Source organism: Tupaia chinensis, unplaced genomic scaffold (genome assembly GCF_000334495.1).
Source record: "Tupaia chinensis unplaced genomic scaffold, TupChi_1.0 Scaffold000009_1, whole genome shotgun sequence".
NCBI lineage: Eukaryota > Metazoa > Chordata > Mammalia > Scandentia > Tupaiidae > Tupaia > Tupaia belangeri.
Genome location: NW_006159439.1, coordinates 3917624 through 3924990, shown reverse-complemented (window position 1 = coordinate 3924990; position 7367 = coordinate 3917624). Strand labels below are relative to the sequence as shown.

The 7367-nt window shown below is 34.1% G+C and overlaps 2 pseudogenes; both read left to right on the top strand.

The window, feature by feature from the left end:
• Positions 1-1029: 1029 nt before the first annotated feature.
• LOC114005198 (uncharacterized) lies at positions 1030-1146 on the top strand (annotated as a pseudogene).
• A 4224-nt stretch (positions 1147-5370) lies between these two features.
• Positions 5371-5487, top strand: LOC114005187 (uncharacterized; annotated as a pseudogene).
• The last annotated feature ends 1880 nt before the right edge of the window (positions 5488-7367 follow it).

The following is a 7367-nucleotide window of genomic DNA, read 5'->3' as shown; positions in this document are numbered from 1 at the left end:
GACCATCCCCCCAACCCGGGGGGTGACTCTTTCTGTCTTTCTGATGAGCGCACACGTTCTATAGCAAAAAGACTCTCAAAAAAAATAAATAAATAAAATAAAGTCAAGATACCATGCAAGATAAATATTTATGTGAAATACCAAGACATATTTCATTGTCCAGCAGAGTGGAGGTATTAAAATAAACACATATGTGCATGTGAACACATAGGCATATATATGAATGTAATACAAATTCTCTCTAAAACATTTGTGGAAATTAAGGTGGCATGAGAAAATTTCTTCTTGAAAATGATTTTTAGGATAAATCTTATTTTTTAGAGCCATTTATGTTCATGATACGGGGCAGAAGGTATAGACACCTTCTTTTGCAAGTGCATAACTTTCCCCATTAGTAATGTCTTCCACTGGTGTGTCAATTTGTGACAATTAATGAATCTGCATTAGCATATCCTTATCACCCAGAGTCCATAGTTTACATTAGAGTTCATGCTTGGCATTGTATGTGTTATGAGTTTATACAAATACGTAATATCTTGTATTCACTACTGGAGTGTCACACAGAGTAGCTTCACTGCTCCATAAATCATCTCTGCTATTGTATTCATCCCACCCTCTTCCAATTCTTGGCCACCAATAATCTCTTTATTGTCACTGCAGTTTTGCCTTTTTTCAGAATATCATATTGTTCAAATCATAGTATGTATGATTTTCAAATTGACTTCTTTCATTTATTAATATCTATTTTTTTGCCATCACGTTTTAGCAATTCATTTACCGAAGGACATCTTGTTTATATTTGATGTCTTACATCAGTTTTGTGGTTTTTCTCATAGAAATCTTGAGCATATATAGTTAGATTTTTGCTTAAGTATTTAGCTATCTGTAGCACTAATGAAACTAGAATTCTGAGTTATTTTGTTTGTTTTTTGTTTTTTTGTCATGGGGTATGTGAAAAAGACAGAGACAGAGAGAAAGTGAAAAATCCCCCTGCCCAAGGGGAACGGCCACATCAAAGTTCCCTATTCAAGCTTTGCGCAGTGGCAGTATCGTAGCCAATGAGGTTTATCCGAGGCACGATTATTGCTAATTGAAATTTCCCTATTCATTCTCCTTTAAGGACTTCAGTCATGCATACATATATGCCCAGTGTGTTTTTCAGGTGACCAGATCTGGGACTCAAACTGCTGAGTCAGCCATGTGGATCCATCATCTTAACCACCACACCACCTTCTAGTCCTGGAATTGTGTTTTAAATGTCAGATTCCACTTATTTATTGCTTCTGTGCTTACATAAAAAAGCAACTCATTTTTATACTTATATCCTTTACCTTCGATATAATTATTTATTAGTTTCAGGATTTTTTTTTCTAATTTTCTTATATTTTCTACATATTTAATCATGTCATTTAGGAATATACATTTTTATTTCCTTCTCTGTAGTTGATAGACCCTTAATTTACTTTTCAGGTCTTATTACATTAACTAGGACTTTCAGTAAAAAGGAGGACAGAAGACACTCTTATTCCTGAGTATAGTGGTAAAGTATCTAGTTTCTCACCATTAAGTATGATGTTTGATGTAAGTATTTTGAAGATACTCAGTTTTTCCAAATTAAGGTAATCATCTCCCTGTCTAATATATATATATATAATATATACATATATATTATATATATCTCCTTGTGTATATATATATACATATATATATAGAGAGAGAGAGAGAGAGATACATTTACATTGTTGGATTTAATTTGCAGATATTTTGTGGAGGATTTTTTTTTTGCCTCAACATTTATGAGCAATATTGGTCTATAGGTTTCTTATAATAATATCTTTGCTTGATTTTGTTATTTTTCTACACAAATTTAGCTAAAATAAAGAAATAGTGTAGACTTTGTATTAACTATTTTTCTAGTTCCTTTATTTGATACTTTGAGATCTGGAGAATTTTTGATAAAGGAGAAACTGCCCTTCCCAATGTTTGCATATGACTCTTCTTTGAGCAAGTCTTTATACACAAACAAATCCCAAGCCCATAACTGCTGACCTTCTCATTTATCAGTATCTTACACTCATGAACATATTCTCCTGCTGTAATCCTCCTAGGATGACTACAGGAAATCCAAAGACTGCTGAATTATTGAACTAACTCATTATAAACCTACATAGACTGCTTGCCTGTCTTACTCAGTTTTCCTACATAAAACATAATAAAGGTAATAAAGGCTCTTCTTTATTTCTGCCCCTCTCTTTCAGTGCCTGAGACTAAAATCAATATTCTTTCATGTGGTCCTACATGCTGCGGCATGATTGCCTTATTTTGGAACCTGTGAGTGATGAACTATCTGTTCAGTAGCAATCTTCCTCTGACCTGTTGTCTGTACCTTGCCTGAATATTAATAAATTCTGTATTCTGAATCAGACATATTTTATGTAGGTTAGCTGAGAAAATATAGTCTGATTTCACTATTACACAGTTTTTGACCCATCAATTGATCCTCAATGCTCTTAGATATGATGCAAAGGAGTATAGGAAAGTAAAGCTGTAAAATGACACATGGAATAGTAAAAGGAGGTTGTGAACAAGATGTAATATAAAAAAGTCTTTTTAAGTTCAGGGTCATCATAATTACAAAGAAAACAAACAAAACAGAAAAAAAAAACAACCAAAAATCTTATTCAGTTTGCCCAACTCAGATGCCCCAAAATATTGTCAGTTCATAACTGACTCATTAAGTGGCCATGCAGTGAAAATGAATAAGTAATGGCAGGACTACTGACTTGTTCTCAGATGTAGTTTAAATGAGGTATGCAAATTTTCAGCCAGAAGAAACTATCCTTTCACAAAAATTACTGGAAAAATAATGCAATTCGTATTAATAAAAAAAGCACATTAATTTGCTATAGAGCATGTGAACTCACTGAAGAGAGACAGAAAGAGAGAGAAAAAGGCAAGAGAAGGAAAATGAAATACATTCTCCATAGGGAATGACTACACCATAATACCTTGTCCATCATTTTCCTCTTGAGATTTTGGACATGGTATGCAGTCAGCCATGTTAGGTCCAGGTGCATTAACTACTACAACATTGGTTGGCCCAAGTGAACCATTTTAAATACTCTAGTACTGCCACAGTGATTTCTATAGAAATGAAGAGAACTGTCTTAGTCGATGAATATAATGCATGCTTTGTGTATCATTTTTTTATTTGAGAGGTTTTTGTTACAGGGCATGTGCACTTGTCAGAAGACAGAGAGAGACAGAGAGACAGAAAGTGAGAAATCATCCCCCAAGGAGGATGGCCACACTGCCATTCCTTCTCCTCCATTCTCCTATCGGGATCTTGGACATGCATGCATATGCGCCCAGCATGAATTTAAGTCACCGGGTTCAGGACTTGAACCAAAGTTGACCACATGGGAGTCCAGCACAATAGTCATTACGCCAACTGCTGGTCCCTGTTTTGTGTATCTTGATTGTATCATATCTTTTAATGAATATTCAAATAATATGAGAGAAAACAAAATCATTTCTATTGGTCATAGGTGTTAAATTGGTACATTATATGTGAAATCTGATCACATTAATAAAAAATACACTTCAATATTTACTCTTGGCACTCCACTTATATTTCATTTATAATTATTGGATAAATTATATATAAATATATATTCCCCCCATGAAAATCTACAGAAATGGCATTAGCTACAGAAATTAAGTGCAGACAATTGGACTGAAGCTTCTAGTTTTAATAATCATACCCACAATATTTTCTATGTGGTTTTGGGATGTCCTTTATCCTGTTTATTTCAGTTTTCTCCTGTTCTGAGGATTATGTAAATATTCATCTCCTGAGGTTTTTGTTAGTGTTAAATAGAAAATAAAATGCAAAGTAACTAATAGTTAATGCCATTTTAGTTCCTTCCTTATTCCCTGGTCCTTCCCATGTGGAAGCTCAGCCTAATACACACCAGCTTAATTTTCAATACTAATTAGCACCTGTAGTTCCCTCTGAGGGCTTTGTATGGCTATTTCAGTCTACCTCATTTCCTGTCAGACAGGCTGAGTCTGCTAGGAATAAATGCCTTCAAGAGCAGCCCTAAACATTTATTCACAGACTTAAGTGTTTAAATATTCCAGCACTGTGTGTGTGTGTGTGTGTGTGTGTGTGTGTGTGTGTGTGTGTGTGTAAGCATGAGTGGAGTTTCATATACTAGAGAGAGTTCAAGCGCTGGATTCCCATGTAGTTGACTCCAGTTTGAGTCTTGGACCCAGTGGCTTAAACTCATGCATGCCCAAGATCCCAAGAGGAGAATGGAGGAGAAGGGATTGCGGTGTGACCATCCCCCCAACCCGGGGGGTGACTCTTTCTGTCTTTCTGATGAGCGCACACGTTCTATAGCAAAAAGACTCTCAAAAAAAATAAATAAATAAAATAAAGTCAAGATACCATGCAAGATAAATATTTATGTGAAATACCAAGACATATTTCATTGTCCAGCAGAGTGGAGGTATTAAAATAAACACATATGTGCATGTGAACACATAGGCATATATATGAATGTAATACAAATTCTCTCTAAAACATTTGTGGAAATTAAGGTGGCATGAGAAAATTTCTTCTTGAAAATGATTTTTAGGATAAATCTTATTTTTTAGAGCCATTTATGTTCATGATACGGGGCAGAAGGTATAGACACCTTCTTTTGCAAGTGCATAACTTTCCCCATTAGTAATGTCTTCCACTGGTGTGTCAATTTGTGACAATTAATGAATCTGCATTAGCATATCCTTATCACCCAGAGTCCATAGTTTACATTAGAGTTCATGCTTGGCATTGTATGTGTTATGAGTTTATACAAATACGTAATATCTTGTATTCACTACTGGAGTGTCACACAGAGTAGCTTCACTGCTCCATAAATCATCTCTGCTATTGTATTCATCCCACCCTCTTCCAATTCTTGGCCACCAATAATCTCTTTATTGTCACTGCAGTTTTGCCTTTTTTCAGAATATCATATTGTTCAAATCATAGTATGTATGATTTTCAAATTGACTTCTTTCATTTATTAATATCTATTTTTTTGCCATCACGTTTTAGCAATTCATTTACCGAAGGACATCTTGTTTATATTTGATGTCTTACATCAGTTTTGTGGTTTTTCTCATAGAAATCTTGAGCATATATAGTTAGATTTTTGCTTAAGTATTTAGCTATCTGTAGCACTAATGAAACTAGAATTCTGAGTTATTTTGTTTGTTTTTTGTTTTTTTGTCATGGGGTATGTGAAAAAGACAGAGACAGAGAGAAAGTGAAAAATCCCCCTGCCCAAGGGGAACGGCCACATCAAAGTTCCCTATTCAAGCTTTGCGCAGTGGCAGTATCGTAGCCAATGAGGTTTATCCGAGGCACGATTATTGCTAATTGAAATTTCCCTATTCATTCTCCTTTAAGGACTTCAGTCATGCATACATATATGCCCAGTGTGTTTTTCAGGTGACCAGATCTGGGACTCAAACTGCTGAGTCAGCCATGTGGATCCATCATCTTAACCACCACACCACCTTCTAGTCCTGGAATTGTGTTTTAAATGTCAGATTCCACTTATTTATTGCTTCTGTGCTTACATAAAAAAGCAACTCATTTTTATACTTATATCCTTTACCTTCGATATAATTATTTATTAGTTTCAGGATTTTTTTTTCTAATTTTCTTATATTTTCTACCTATATAATCATGTCATTTAGGAATATACATTTTTATTTCCTTCTCTGTAGTTGATAGACCCTTAATTTACTTTTCAGGTCTTATTACATTAACTAGGACTTTCAGTAAAAAGGAGGACAGAAGACACTCTTATTCCTGAGTATAGTGGTAAAGTATCTAGTTTCTCACCATTAAGTATGATGTTTGATGTAAGTATTTTGAAGATACTCAGTTTTTCCAAATTAAGGTAATCATCTCCCTGTCTAATATATATATATATAATATATACATATATATTATATATATCTCCTTGTGTATATATATATACATATATATATAGAGAGAGAGAGAGAGAGATACATTTACATTGTTGGATTTAATTTGCAGATATTTTGTGGAGGATTTTTTTTTTGCCTCAACATTTATGAGCAATATTGGTCTATAGGTTTCTTATAATAATATCTTTGCTTGATTTTGTTATTTTTCTACACAAATTTAGCTAAAATAAAGAAATAGTGTAGACTTTGTATTAACTATTTTTCTAGTTCCTTTATTTGATACTTTGAGATCTGGAGAATTTTTGATAAAGGAGAAACTGCCCTTCCCAATGTTTGCATATGACTCTTCTTTGAGCAAGTCTTTATACACAAACAAATCCCAAGCCCATAACTGCTGACCTTCTCATTTATCAGTATCTTACACTCATGAACATATTCTCCTGCTGTAATCCTCCTAGGATGACTACAGGAAATCCAAAGACTGCTGAATTATTGAACTAACTCATTATAAACCTACATAGACTGCTTGCCTGTCTTACTCAGTTTTCCTACATAAAACATAATAAAGGTAATAAAGGCTCTTCTTTATTTCTGCCCCTCTCTTTCAGTGCCTGAGACTAAAATCAATATTCTTTCATGTGGTCCTACATGCTGCGGCATGATTGCCTTATTTTGGAACCTGTGAGTGATGAACTATCTGTTCAGTAGCAATCTTCCTCTGACCTGTTGTCTGTACCTTGCCTGAATATTAATAAATTCTGTATTCTGAATCAGACATATTTTATGTAGGTTAGCTGAGAAAATATAGTCTGATTTCACTATTACACAGTTTTTGACCCATCAATTGATCCTCAATGCTCTTAGATATGATGCAAAGGAGTATAGGAAAGTAAAGCTGTAAAATGACACATGGAATAGTAAAAGGAGGTTGTGAACAAGATGTAATATAAAAAAGTCTTTTTAAGTTCAGGGTCATCATAATTACAAAGAAAACAAACAAAACAGAAAAAAAAAACAACCAAAAATCTTATTCAGTTTGCCCAACTCAGATGCCCCAAAATATTGTCAGTTCATAACTGACTCATTAAGTGGCCATGCAGTGAAAATGAATAAGTAATGGCAGGACTACTGACTTGTTCTCAGATGTAGTTTAAATGAGGTATGCAAATTTTCAGCCAGAAGAAACTATCCTTTCACAAAAATTACTGGAAAAATAATGCAATTCGTATTAATAAAAAAAGCACATTAATTTGCTATAGAGCATGTGAACTCACTGAAGAGAGACAGAAAGAGAGAGAAAAAGGCAAGAGAAGGAAAATGAAATACATTCTCCATAGGGAATGACTACACCATAATACCTTGTCCATCATTTTCCT